Source organism: Leuresthes tenuis, unplaced genomic scaffold, assembly GCF_036924035.1.
Source record: "Leuresthes tenuis unplaced genomic scaffold, fLeuTen1.0.hap1 SCAF_8, whole genome shotgun sequence".
NCBI classification, from domain to species: domain Eukaryota; kingdom Metazoa; phylum Chordata; class Actinopteri; order Atheriniformes; family Atherinopsidae; genus Leuresthes; species Leuresthes tenuis.
Window position 1 is genome coordinate 28,101,801 of NW_027325362.1, and position 12,536 is coordinate 28,114,336.

Below are 12,536 nucleotides of genomic sequence, written 5' to 3' on the forward strand. Positions count from 1 at the left end.
TCATCTGCCGCTTATCCGGGGGTCGGGTCGCAGGGGCAGGAGCTTGAGCAGAGAAACCCAGACGTCTCTGTCCCCGGCCACTTCCTCCAGCTCTTCCGGGGGGACCCCGAGGCGTTCCCAGGCCAGCCGAGAGACATAGTCTCTCCAACGTGTCCTGGGTCTCCCCCGGGGTCTCCTCCCAGTGGGACGTGCCCGGAACACTTCCCCAGGGAGGCGCCCAGGGGGCATCCTAACCAGATGCCCGAGCCACCTCATCTGACTCCTCTCAATGCGGAGGAGCAGCGGTTCTACTCCGAGCCCCTCCCGGATGACTGAGCTTCTCACCCTATCTCTAAGGGAGAGCCCAGACACCCTGCGGAGGAAACCCATTTCGGCCGCTTGTATTCGCGATCTTGTTCTTTCGGTCACTACCCACAACTCGTGACCATAGGTGAGGATGGGAACGTAGATTGACCAGTAAGTAGAGAGCTTCGCCTTCTGGCTCAGCTCCCTCTTCACAACGACGGGTCGGTGCAGAGCCTGCAACACTGCAGGCGCCGCACCGATCCGCCCGTCAATCTCCCGCTCCATTCGTCCGTCACTCGTGAACAAGACCCCGAGATACTTGAACTCCTCCTCTTGGGGAAGGATCTCATTCCCGACCCGGAGAGAGCATTCCACCCTTTTCCGGCTGAGAACCATAGTCTCGGATTTGGAGGTGCTGATTCTCATCCCAGCCGCTTCACACTCGGCTGCGAATCACTCCAGTGAGAGCTGAAGGTCACGGCCTGACGACGCTAACAGAACCACATCATCTGCAAAAAAGCAGAGACCCGATTCTGAGGTCGCCAAATGGGACACCCTCAACGCCCTGGTTCCGCCTAGAAATTCTGTCCATAAAAGTTAGGAACAGAATCGGTGACAAAGGGCAGCCCTGACGGAGTCCAACTCTCACCGGAAACGTATCCGACTTACTGCCGGCAATGCGGACCAAACTCTGGCACCGGTCATACAGAGACCGAACGGCCCCTATCAAGGGGTCCGGCACTCCATATTCCCGGAGCACCCCCCACAGGACTCCACGAGGGACACGGTCGAACGCTTTCTCCAAGTCCACAAAACACATGTAGACTGGTTGGGCGAACTCCCATGCACCCTCCAGGATCCTGCCGAGGGTATAGAGCTGGTCCACTGTTCCACGGCCAGGACGAAAGCCACACTGCATCTCCTGAATCCGAGGCTCGATTATCCGACGGATCCTCCTCTCTAATACCCCCGAATAGACCTTACCAGGGAGGCTGAGGAGTGTGATACCCCTATAGTTGGAACACACCCTCCGGTCCCCCTTTTATAAGAGGGGGACCACCACGCCAATCTGCCAGTCCAGAGGCACTGTCCCCGATGTCCACGCGATACTGCAGAGGCGTGTCAGCCAAGACAGCCCTACAACATCCAGAGCCTTGAAAAACTCAGGACGGACCTCATCCACCCCCGGGGCCTTGCCACCGAGGAGCTTTTTAACCACCTCGGCAACCTCAGCCCCAGAAATGGGAGGCCCCGTCTCCGAGCTCTCCGACTCTGCCTCTTCCGAGCACGTGTTGGTAGGATTGAGGAGTTCCTCGAAGTACTCCCCCCACCAACTCACAACATCCCTAGTTGAGGTCAGCAAAGCCCCGTCCCCACTGTAAACAGTGTTGACTGTGAGCCGCTTCCCCCCCCCTGAGACGCCGGATGGTGGACCAGAATCTTTTCGAGGCCGTCCGGAAATCGTTCTCCATGGTCTCACCGAACTCCTCCCAGGCCCGAGTTTTTGCCTCAGCAACCGCCGAAGCCGTGGCCCGTCTGGCCCGTCGGTACCTATCAGCTTCTTCCAGGGTCCCACTGGCCAAAAAGGCCCGATAGGACTCCTTCTTCAGCTTGACGGCTTCCCTCACCACTGGTGTCCACCAGCAGGTTCGAGGGTTGCCGCCACGACAGGCACCGACCACCTTACGGCCACAACTCCGACCAGCTGCAATGGAGTCACGGAACATGGCCCATTCGGACTCAATATCCCCCACCTCAAATATGGTTGAAGCTCTGCCGGAGGTGGGAGTTAAAGCTCCTTCTGACGGGGGATTCTGACAAACGCTCCCAGCAGACCCTCACAATACGTTTGGGCCTGCCAGGTCTGATCGGCATCCTCCCCCACCAGCGGAGCCAACTCACCACCAGGTGGTGATCAGTTGACAGCTCCGCCCCTCTCTTCACCCGAGTGTCCAGGACATACGGCCGCAAGTCCGATGATACAACCACAAAGTCGATCATCGAACTGCGGCCAAGGGTGTCCTGGTGCCAAGTGCACATATGGACACCCTTATGCCTGAACATGGTGTTCGTTATGGACAGTCTATGACTGGCACAGAAGTCCAACAACATAACACCACTCTGATTCAGATCGGAGGGGCCGTTCCTCCCAATCACACCCCTCCAGGTCTCACTGTCATTGCCCACGTGAGCATTGAAGTCCCCCAGCAGAATGAGGGAGTCTCCGGTAGGAGCATTCTCCAGTGCCTCCCCCAGAGACTCCAAAAAGGGTAGGTACTCTGAACTGCTGTTTGGCGCATAGGCACAAACAACAGTCAGGACTCGTCCCCCCACCCAAGGCGGAGGGAGGCTACCCTCTCGTTCACTGGGGTAAACCCCAATGTACTGGCACACAGCCGGGGGGCAATAAGTATGCCCACACCTGCTCTGAGCCTCTCACCACGGGCAACTCCAGAGTGGAAGAGAGTCCAACCCCTTTCAAGAGTACTGGTTCCAGATCCCAAGCCGTGCGTCGAGGTGAGTCCGACTATATCTAACGGTCTGATGAAGTTTCAACAATAAACAACAAACTTTGTATTATGAGAAAGAACCAGACTCATTCTTCAGGAATCCAAAAATAAGCTCTATTTTACGAGTTATGCACGAATTCGGATTCTCCTATAAAACGAATTCCTTAACTCAAACCAAGTTAAGACTGCTTTGTCCTTCATATTTATTCATGTCTAATCAAGTTTCAATGATAAACAACGTTGTACTTTGTAGAATGAGAAAGAACTTCTTCAGCAATAAGCATCTCTCGACAAATGACGAAATACAGATTTTGCTATAAAATTAATTGCTATCAGCCTGACTTAAAACTGTTTGTCTTCCTTATTTATCCACTTCAAATCAAGTTTCAACAATTAAAAAAATTTTGTAGTTTGAGAAAGAACAACTTAATCTTGAGCAATCAGTATAAAAAGAGGGTGGGCAAAGGTGCGAATGTCAAACCATACATGATCAAAACAGGGAGCGGAGGTGTTTGGCTGAGACAAGGTGTGAATGTCCACCCATAATTAATGAAAAGCGGGCAACAAGTAGGTTCGAATGCCCAACCATACATCATCAAAATCAGGAGTGGATATGTTCGGCTACAAGAAGGTTTGAACGTCTGACCATAGTTTGTAAAAAGCGGGTAAGAAAAGGTTCGAATGCCCGAACATACACCATCAAAAAAGGGAGCGGAGGTGTTCCGCTGTAAGAAGGTGTGAATGTCCGACCATAGTTGGTAAAAAGCGGGTAAGAAAAGGTTAAAATACCCGACTGTACACAATCAAAAGCGGGAGCGGAGGTGTTCCGCTGTAAGAAGGTGTAAATGTCCGACCATAGTTGGTAAAAAGCGGGTAAGAAAAGGTTAAAATACCCGACTGTACACAATCAATAGCGGGAGCGGAGTTGTTTGGCTACAAGAAGGTGTGAAAGTCCGACCACGGTTTATAAAAAGCGGGTAAGAAAAGGTTCGAATGCCCGAATATATACCATCAAAAGTGGAAGTGGATGTGTTCGGCTGCAAGAAGGTGTGAACGTCCGACCAAAGTTTGTAAAAAGCAGTTAAGAAAAGGTTCGAATATCCAACCAAACATAATCAAAAGCGGGAGCAGAGCTGTTCAACTGCAAGTAGGTGTGAATGTCAGATCATAATTTGCAAAAAGCTGATGAGAAAGGGTGAGAATGCCCGGCTATACACCATCAAATGCGGGAGCGGAAGTGTTCGGCTGTGAGTAGGTGTGAATGTCCGACCATAATTGCTGAAAAATGTGTTAGAAGAGACTAGAATGCCGGACAAGACATCATCAAATACGGGAGCGGAGTTGTTCAGCTGTGAGTAGGTGTGAATCTCCGAGCATAGTTTGTAAAAAGGGGGTAAGAATAGGTTCGAATGCCCGAACATACACTATCAAAACAGGGAGCTGAGGTGGCTCAGCTGCAAGGTGTGAATGTGTGACTATAGTTTGTAAATAAGGTGCGAATGCCCAACAATGTATAATCAAAAGAGGGAGCGGAGGTTTTCGGCTACAAGAAGGTTTGAATGTCCGACCATAGATTGTAAAAAGTGGGTAAGAAAAGGTTCAAATGCCTGACTATACACCATCAAAAGCGGGAGCGGAGGTGTTCCGCTGTAAGACGGTGTGAATGTCCGACCATATTTGGTAAAAAGCGGGTAAGAAAAGGTTAAAATACCCGACTGTACACAATCAATAGCGGGAGAGGAGGTGTTCAGCTGCAAGAAGGTGTGAATGTCCACCCATAATTACTGAAAAATGGGTAAGAAAAGGTGCGAATGCCCAACCATACATTATCAAAAGCAGGTGTGAATGTCAGATCATAATTTGCAAAAAGCTGATGAGAAAGGGTGAGAATGCCCGACTATACACCATCAAATGCGGGAGCGGAGTTGTTCGGCTGTGAGTAAGTGTGAATCTCCGACCATAATTGCTGAAAAATGTGTTAGAAAAGGTAAGAATGCCGGTCCATACATCATCAAAAGCAGTAAGTCGGATACGTTTCCGGTGAGAGTTGGACTCCGTCAGGGCTGCCCTTTGTCACCGATTCTGTTCCTAACTTTTATGGACAGAATTTCTAGGCGGAACCAGGGCGTTGAGGGTGTCCCATTTGGCGACCTCAGAATCGGGTCTCTGCTTTTTTGCAGATGATGTGGTTCTGTTAGCGTCGTCAGGCCGTGACCTTCAGCTCTCACTGGAGTGATTCGCAGCCGAGTGTGAAGCGGCTGGGATGAGAATCAGCACCTCCAAATCCGAGACTATGGTTCTCAGCCGGAAAAGGGTGGAATGCTCTCTCCGGGTCGGGAATGAGATCCTTCCCCAAGAGGAGGAGTTCAAGTATCTCGGGGTCTTGTTCACGAGTGACGGACGAATGGAGCGGGAGATTGACGGGCGGATCGGTGCGGCGCCTGCAGTGTTGCAGGCTCTGCACCGACCCGTCGTTGTGAAGAGGGAGCTGAGCCAGAAGGCGAAGCTCTCTACTTACTGGTCAATCTACGTTCCCATCCTCACCTATGGTCACGAGTTGTGGGTAGTGACCGAAAGAACAAGATCGCGAATACAAGCGGCCGAAATGGGTTTCCTCCGCAGGGTGTCTGGGCTCTCCCTTAGAGATAGGGTGAGAAGCTCAGTCATCCGGGAGGGGCTCGGAGTAGAACCGCTGCTCCTCCGCATTGAGAGGAGTCAGATGAGGTGGCTCGGGCATCTGGTTAGGATGCTCCCTGGGCGCCTCCCTGGGGAGGTGTTCCGGGCACGTCCCACTGGGAGGAGACCCCGGGGGAGACCCAGGACACCTTGGAGAGACTATGTCTCTCGGCTGGCCTGGGAACGCCTCGGGGTCCCCCCGGAAGAGCTGGAGGAAGTGGCCGGGGACAGAGACGTCTGGGTTTCTCTGCTCAAGCTCCTGCCCCTGCGACCCGACCCCCGGATAAGCGGCAGATGATGGATGGATGGATGGATATATCCTCCACCAACCAGACTTACAACCCCCGACTAGGGTAGCAGAATTTCTAAGCATCTGTACCCCAAAACTACTATCAAAAATATATAAATTATTGTCTAAGATAGATGACACAATGTCTCTTCCATCCTCAAAATGGGAGGCAGATTTATCCATCGGTTCTGGTCATAGCTTCTAACCACAAATATGTTTGAACACCTTCATAAAGACTCGAAATCCTAATTTACAGCTCATACAATACAAAATCCTTCATAGAACACACTATACAGGACAAAGGATGTTCAGGATGGGTCTAACACACTCAAACATCTGCTCACATTGCACAGATAACACACCTGATGATTATGCACACGCTTTGTGGTTTTCTGCGCCTGTCCAGAAGTTCTGGCTTGAAGTCTGTGAGGACCTATCAACATGGCTAAAGTGTAGCATCCCTGCATGCCCCACACTGTGCATACTGGGTGACTTAGACAACATCAACATGGAAATTAACTCAGCACACATGGTTGTCACAGTGTTATGTATCGCAAAGAAAACTATTTTCATGAACTGGAAAGCGAAGAACAATTGTGTATTAACCAGTTTAGAAATTTTCTTTTAGATTATATTAGCATGGAAACAATGTCTGCTTCCTCAAAACATCAATTGGCTGAATTTCATTCTCTCTGGTCCCCTCTGATTAGTTTTATCACATAGTGGTGGTGGTGGGTTGCTGGGTGATGGTGGGTCTCAGGCCCGGGCTGCTGCGACTGGTGTGACCGGGTGGTTTGTTTGTTTGTTTTTTTATGTTGTTTGTTTGTTTTTTGTAGAGGTCCTCCTGGGTGGGGTTGGGTTGAGTGGGGAGGGGCGGGATGGGTACCTTCTGGGGGCTCCCGGAATATGGTCGCTGCAGGCCCCGAGCCTGGTGGACATCAGGCCCTCCTGCCCATTGTTGGCTCCCAGGTAGCGGGGATGCCTATTGCAGCCAGTCCCTGGCTGCCCTCTCTGGGGGAGAGTAGCTCCCCCGTTATATATCCCCATACCCCTCTCCCTTCTGGCTCCTGTACACAGCACACACTCACACATGAAGGGTTTTGGGGGCGTGTGTGTTCGGTGGGGTGCAGTGGATGGGGCCACGTAGGTGGTCCCCTTTGGTTGCACTCTGCAGTTCCCTGCCCCTGTTTTAATTACACCTTAGACATTACTACTTATCAAACACACTCACACACACACATTAGGTCTTGGGGGGTGGTTACACTGAGTGGCATCTGGTGGGCGGGGCTCTTTGGGTATGTAGGCTGCCCAGAGTGCCGCGCTCCCAGTTCTACAAGTTTGGCTGCCCCTCAATTTTAATTGCTCACTATTAGAAAATATTGAAGAGCCAGAAGGGTGAGGGGAGGGGTCTTCTTCGCACACCCCTGCTTCCTGGTGTCTGCTCGGGGCAGGAGGGGCCAGGAGGATTAATTAATTGTTCTGCTGGTTCGGGGTCTGTGGTGGCTGGGGGGTTGCTGGCCTCCTGGTGTGCCCGCTGCACTACACCCCAGCAGAGTCGAGGGAGGTAGGATGTGTGGATGTGTGGATGTATGGGACGTGAAAGTGTGTGTGGTAATGATTGGGCCTGGATCTGGGACTTGCTGTCGCCTGGCCTGCCTGTGTTTCTCCCGATGGGGCATCAGCGTTGCCTCTCCCCACTGCTCGCGACTTCACCCACCTGTGGGCACGTCTTGACTCCCAGGGCACTTGGCCAGGGGCGCTGGGGCAGGCGCTGACCCACTTTGTGGCTGTCTGGGGCGCTTGGCCCTCCTGGGTATTGGGTGGGGCCTCTGCCGGGGGGTTTGGGGGCGCTCGGGCTCCTGGGGCCCAGGTCCAGTGCACGGCCCATGTCTGGGCGGCTGGGGCCTGGCGGGGTCGGTGGGCTGTTGCCCCTGGTTCCCGGAGTGCCTCTGCCCTATGCTTATGGGGGCTCTTTCCGGGGGCTTCCTCTGCAGTCTTCTGGGTGGATGCGTGGTTGCCCCTGCGGTGGGCTGCCTGGGTTCTGTGCTCTGTGGGGGCTGCTGGTGGCCTGGGTCTTGTGGCCCTCTCTGCCTGCTTCTGATTGCTTGGGGGGGGGCTGTGGATTGTGGCCCTGTACGCTTATACACTCATAACTAAGCACGGTTATCATGTAGGTCCTGTGCCATGGGTGTTGCATGTTCTCACACACACACACACACATTCATTAGTCCAGTAGCATGGTCACTAAGCAGTTGATGTATTATCATGTCGTCTCAGGTCATCTATATCCACAGCTGTGTTGTATGCGATTGCCGCTTCTTGTGCTTGTTTTTGTTTGTTTGTGTGTTTGTTTTTTCTCTGCTTGTCTGCTTTCAGGTGCTCCTGGTGGCGCTAAGGCTGGATTCCCCTCATAGGCCATGGATTGTTGTCTGTTTTGTTTTTTACAGGTGTAGCAGCTGGTTGTCTGGTTTTTGTTTCTATTTTTGTTCTGTTTCCTCTTCTTTCCTCTTCTTCTTTCCTTGTCCCCCGGTCCAGTTCAGTTCAGTTCATGTCATATATTGTAAACAGAAATAAATAAATGGGCATCAAGGGGAGCTTTACATTTATAAAACTTCCCTTGGCAAAACAAATCTGTTTGGCATCAAAGGTATTCAGACTACAATTCTTCTGACATAATGCTGAACAGGACAAGGGGAAAAAAAAGTAAAGAAGACAGTTCTGCCGAAAGCCAGGGATAGACCTGTTCTAAGTTCTATACTTTTTAAAAGGGGCGTGTTTATCAACTGTGGAATTAGAAGATTTACAAAAATGGTCAAGTGCTAGATCTTCATCTGGGATTTTAACAGTGTCATATAACTATTCAACAGATCAGTTAAAAAAAAGCCTGCTCATGGAGATGTTTCAGGATCTGGATACCAAGCGTGGACCTAATGTTTTCATTTTTGCAATTCTGATACAGGCTATTGAGCAGTGATAACTAACACCAAGTTCAGATACTGCGGATTTTCTACCTTTGATTTGTTAAGATTGAGCCAATCAAGGACAACCTTGAAGGATCTCTTTGGTTTTGTAGGATCAGTAATTACCTGAGAAAGGTACACACCTTTTTTAAATGATCAGAGGCAGAGTTCAACTTGTTTAAATTAAAATTGCCACACAGAGATTGGGTTTAGGCCACATGCACACAGAATGACATCAACAAATATAAGAAATATTAAACATTTACACATAGATTTTTGAATATATGTAGAGGAATGATACTTTGAAATGTGCTCATTGCGGAGTTATGATCAGTTGAGTAATGAAGGTTGAACTATTCTGGGAAAGAGGTTCTATTCCCAGCATCATGATGGACACTCCTGATATAGAAGGTTTCGCTAACGCATTGGAATTGTTTTACTATTTTCATATGCATGTGCAATGAAGAATTGCTTGCTGCTGATAAATGCAAAGAAGAACAGCTTACACATAGATGCTCACATATAGGCTGCTGAATGCAATGAAGACCTGCTTATCAAGTAAAGTTCAATGTCAATGTGTAATATTCAATTAGGATTTGCAAAACAGTGAAGTTAAACAATGAATGGGTCCATAGTCGGTATGAGAAGACTACAGGAATATTTACCTGGGTGTACGTTCAAACAGAGATGAGAAAATTGCGATAAATAATTGTTTGTTTGTTTGTTAGTATGTATAGGAATGTTATGTGTATAAACTGTGTTGAGTTATAGTTACTCAGTAGTGTCTCAGTGAAACAACCGACGGGGGAAGCCTTGCGGTGACAACAAAAGCAGTGTTTTACTGATCAGTCAAGTTGCTCCAGTGTACTCCATACAAACTGGTTGGCTACTGAAGGGATAGAAAATGGGGAATACTTGTTTTAAAGCAAACAAGGAATTAGATGGGAAAAATACATGTTTTAACGGGACCCAGACAATATTAAATACTCAGACAGATGGGAGAAGAAGTGTAGTTTTGTAGGAAATCACAAAATTATTACATAGAATTAGTGAAATCAATTGAAGAATGCCTTTCTGAAGAGCTGTTTACCACAGATGAGCAGCTTTGCGACCAAGCACATTGTAGATCGCTTTACTGCCAAAATGATCTAATTTAATGGATTGGTTTAGACATGCATAACAGCATTTTAAGAACAAAGAGAGAAACAAAAAGGGACAACGCTTCATGGTGGAAGGTGATGTATAAATAACTGTGTATATGATGAAGGGGGTGGCAACACCCATTCCGAAATCCCGCCATTCCGACATCCCGCTATTCCGACATCCCACCATTCCGACATACCACCATTCCGACATGCAAACGTCCCACCATTCCGACATCCCACCATTGCGACATCCCGCTATTCTGACGTTCAAATGTCCCACCATTCCGACAAGGCTTTCCGTATAAGGAAATGTGTGTTACTCAACAGGTGAGTCCCTTCTTTCTGTTCATGCAATTTATATGTTTAACACATGTTTATAGACAAGCGTTATTAAAAACACAAAGTCTCGGCAACTGGAGGAGGAGAAGCAGTCCGCGGTGGTTTTCAATCACACACTCCAATGCCACTTGTTTCAACTTCCGAAAATTTAATCCAGGAAAAAAAGGCTTACAAACATGGACCAAAACGGCTCCATAACACGCACAAGAATCCAAAAGAAACGAAAGTTAACTAAAAGAAAGCAAATAAACAGTATGAAGTGGTCAAAATTGGTTTTACGCATGCCTATGTGCGTCTGGCACATGCGTCTTCGGGCTCTCCCACGTTGGTTTGTGGATGAAAGCTATATGTTCAGCTGTAATGTCATGTAAAAACAATCTCTACATGACATTGTGTGACCAGTTAGGTCCTTAAGATATCAACAGGCTGTATAAAGCTACAACCGTTGCGGCTGTGTGTTTGTGCCAAATGCGCAAAGCCCATCCACGCTTCCAAAAATTGGAGTGAGTACTCATAAATCACGTGAATAACATGAATAAACGTTTTTACTGAATTTTGTTGTGTTTTATACGTTCTATGCTGTCATTTCTCTCTTCTCCTATTGGCAAGGCAAGGCAGAGTGCTCGCAACTGTGTCCTGTGCAGTAGCCGTGATATCTGTAATTGCAATTATTACTTTTGCATATGATGACAGCGTGCGAAAGACGCATGGGCTCTGTGGAGAGCTCCGCTCCAGCTGGCTGCTGTGACAGCTCACTGACACTGTATTTCTGCTTAATCAGTTTCAGTCTCGCCAGAGTTACATTAATATCTGTATTTTTATATTTGAAATTCAGGGGATTTTGATAATAGATTATTAAAGTTTGTTTGCGAGGCTGTGGCCTCTGCATGTGCAAAGCTTGTGCGTCAAACTTTAGGGCGTATTTGCGCCGGCATATCATTAGTGCAAAATGTTTTGGGTAAAAAATAGGCTATTAAAAGGAACTGTCGGAATGGCGGTATGTTAAAAAAAACAAAAAACATACCGCCATTCCGACCATAGGAGGAAAAAAGTGTCGGAATGGTGGGACGTTTGATAAAAAATTAAGTGTCGCCATTCCGACAATTGGAGACCCATCTCGGAATGGCGAGATGTCGGAATGGCAGCATGTAACCATGATGAAGGAGAGACCATTTGAGCAGCACAGCCATTTCGCAGCACAGGGACAGCAGTCCAAGTTACAGGATCTCCCACGTGGTATCACCTGTCACATTGTGTCAAGGCATCAAAAGAAGAAAAAATCACCAAACTCAAGGACAAAAAGACAAAGACTCCGGTGAACGAAGACAGAGGACTGACAAACCAGAAATACAAAAGGATTCTCGATATCAAGATCCAGAAGAAGAGGCTAACAATGCCACGAACACTTACGATGCTGGGAATGATGCCAGCAATGAACAGAGAAGAAGATTCAGTGTCATCAATCTGCATTACGTGCCTCTAATGAGGGGGTGAATATAGAATCCTCAACGATTACAACGTCTCTGGGAACTGTGACAACAACAAGGTTTAAACCATTTTGATATATATTGTAACCTATTGTCTAAGGAATAGTGCTGAAAATGAGGTAAATCTAATCCACCACTGTCCTTGGTCTTCTGTAGGGTTTTTAAACTAATACGTGGTGGTTTGTTTTTCCACAGAAATTTGGAGATGCATGAATCTAGTGACTTAAACCAAGTAGCAGATGGTTTTATGGGGATCATTGAGAACAAATAGTTAACTTTTGGTAGTATCATCATTTTAATGGATGTAACTCTCCCCATAAGTGATATAGGTAAGGACTTCCAACGAGAGATCGTCCTCTACTGTCTTTAATAATTGCACATAATTTAGCTTTGTTAGCTCTGAGAGCCTGGAGGAAATGTTTATGCCTAAATATCTAATATTTCCTGACTGTAAAGTGATCGCAGGTATATTATGGACCCTACAGTTAATGGGCAGAACTGTGGTCTTAGACCAGTTGATAGAGTAGTCAGAAAGTGCTGAGAATTTATTTATGAGTGTGATCGTGTGACTGAGAGACGTCTGTGAGTTCTGAAGGAAAAGTAATACATCATCAGCATAAAGACTTATTTTATGCTCAATATTTTGGGATTAATCACTCACAAACGGGTAAGAAAAGGCAGTATTGCCAGACCATACATGATCAAAACAGGGAGCGGAGGTGGTTCAGCTGCAAGGTGTGAATGTCTGACTATAGTTTGTAAAAAGCGGGTAAGATAAGGTGCGAATGCCCGACAATGTATGATCAAAAGAGGGAGCGGAGGTTTTCGGCTGCAAGAAGGTCTGA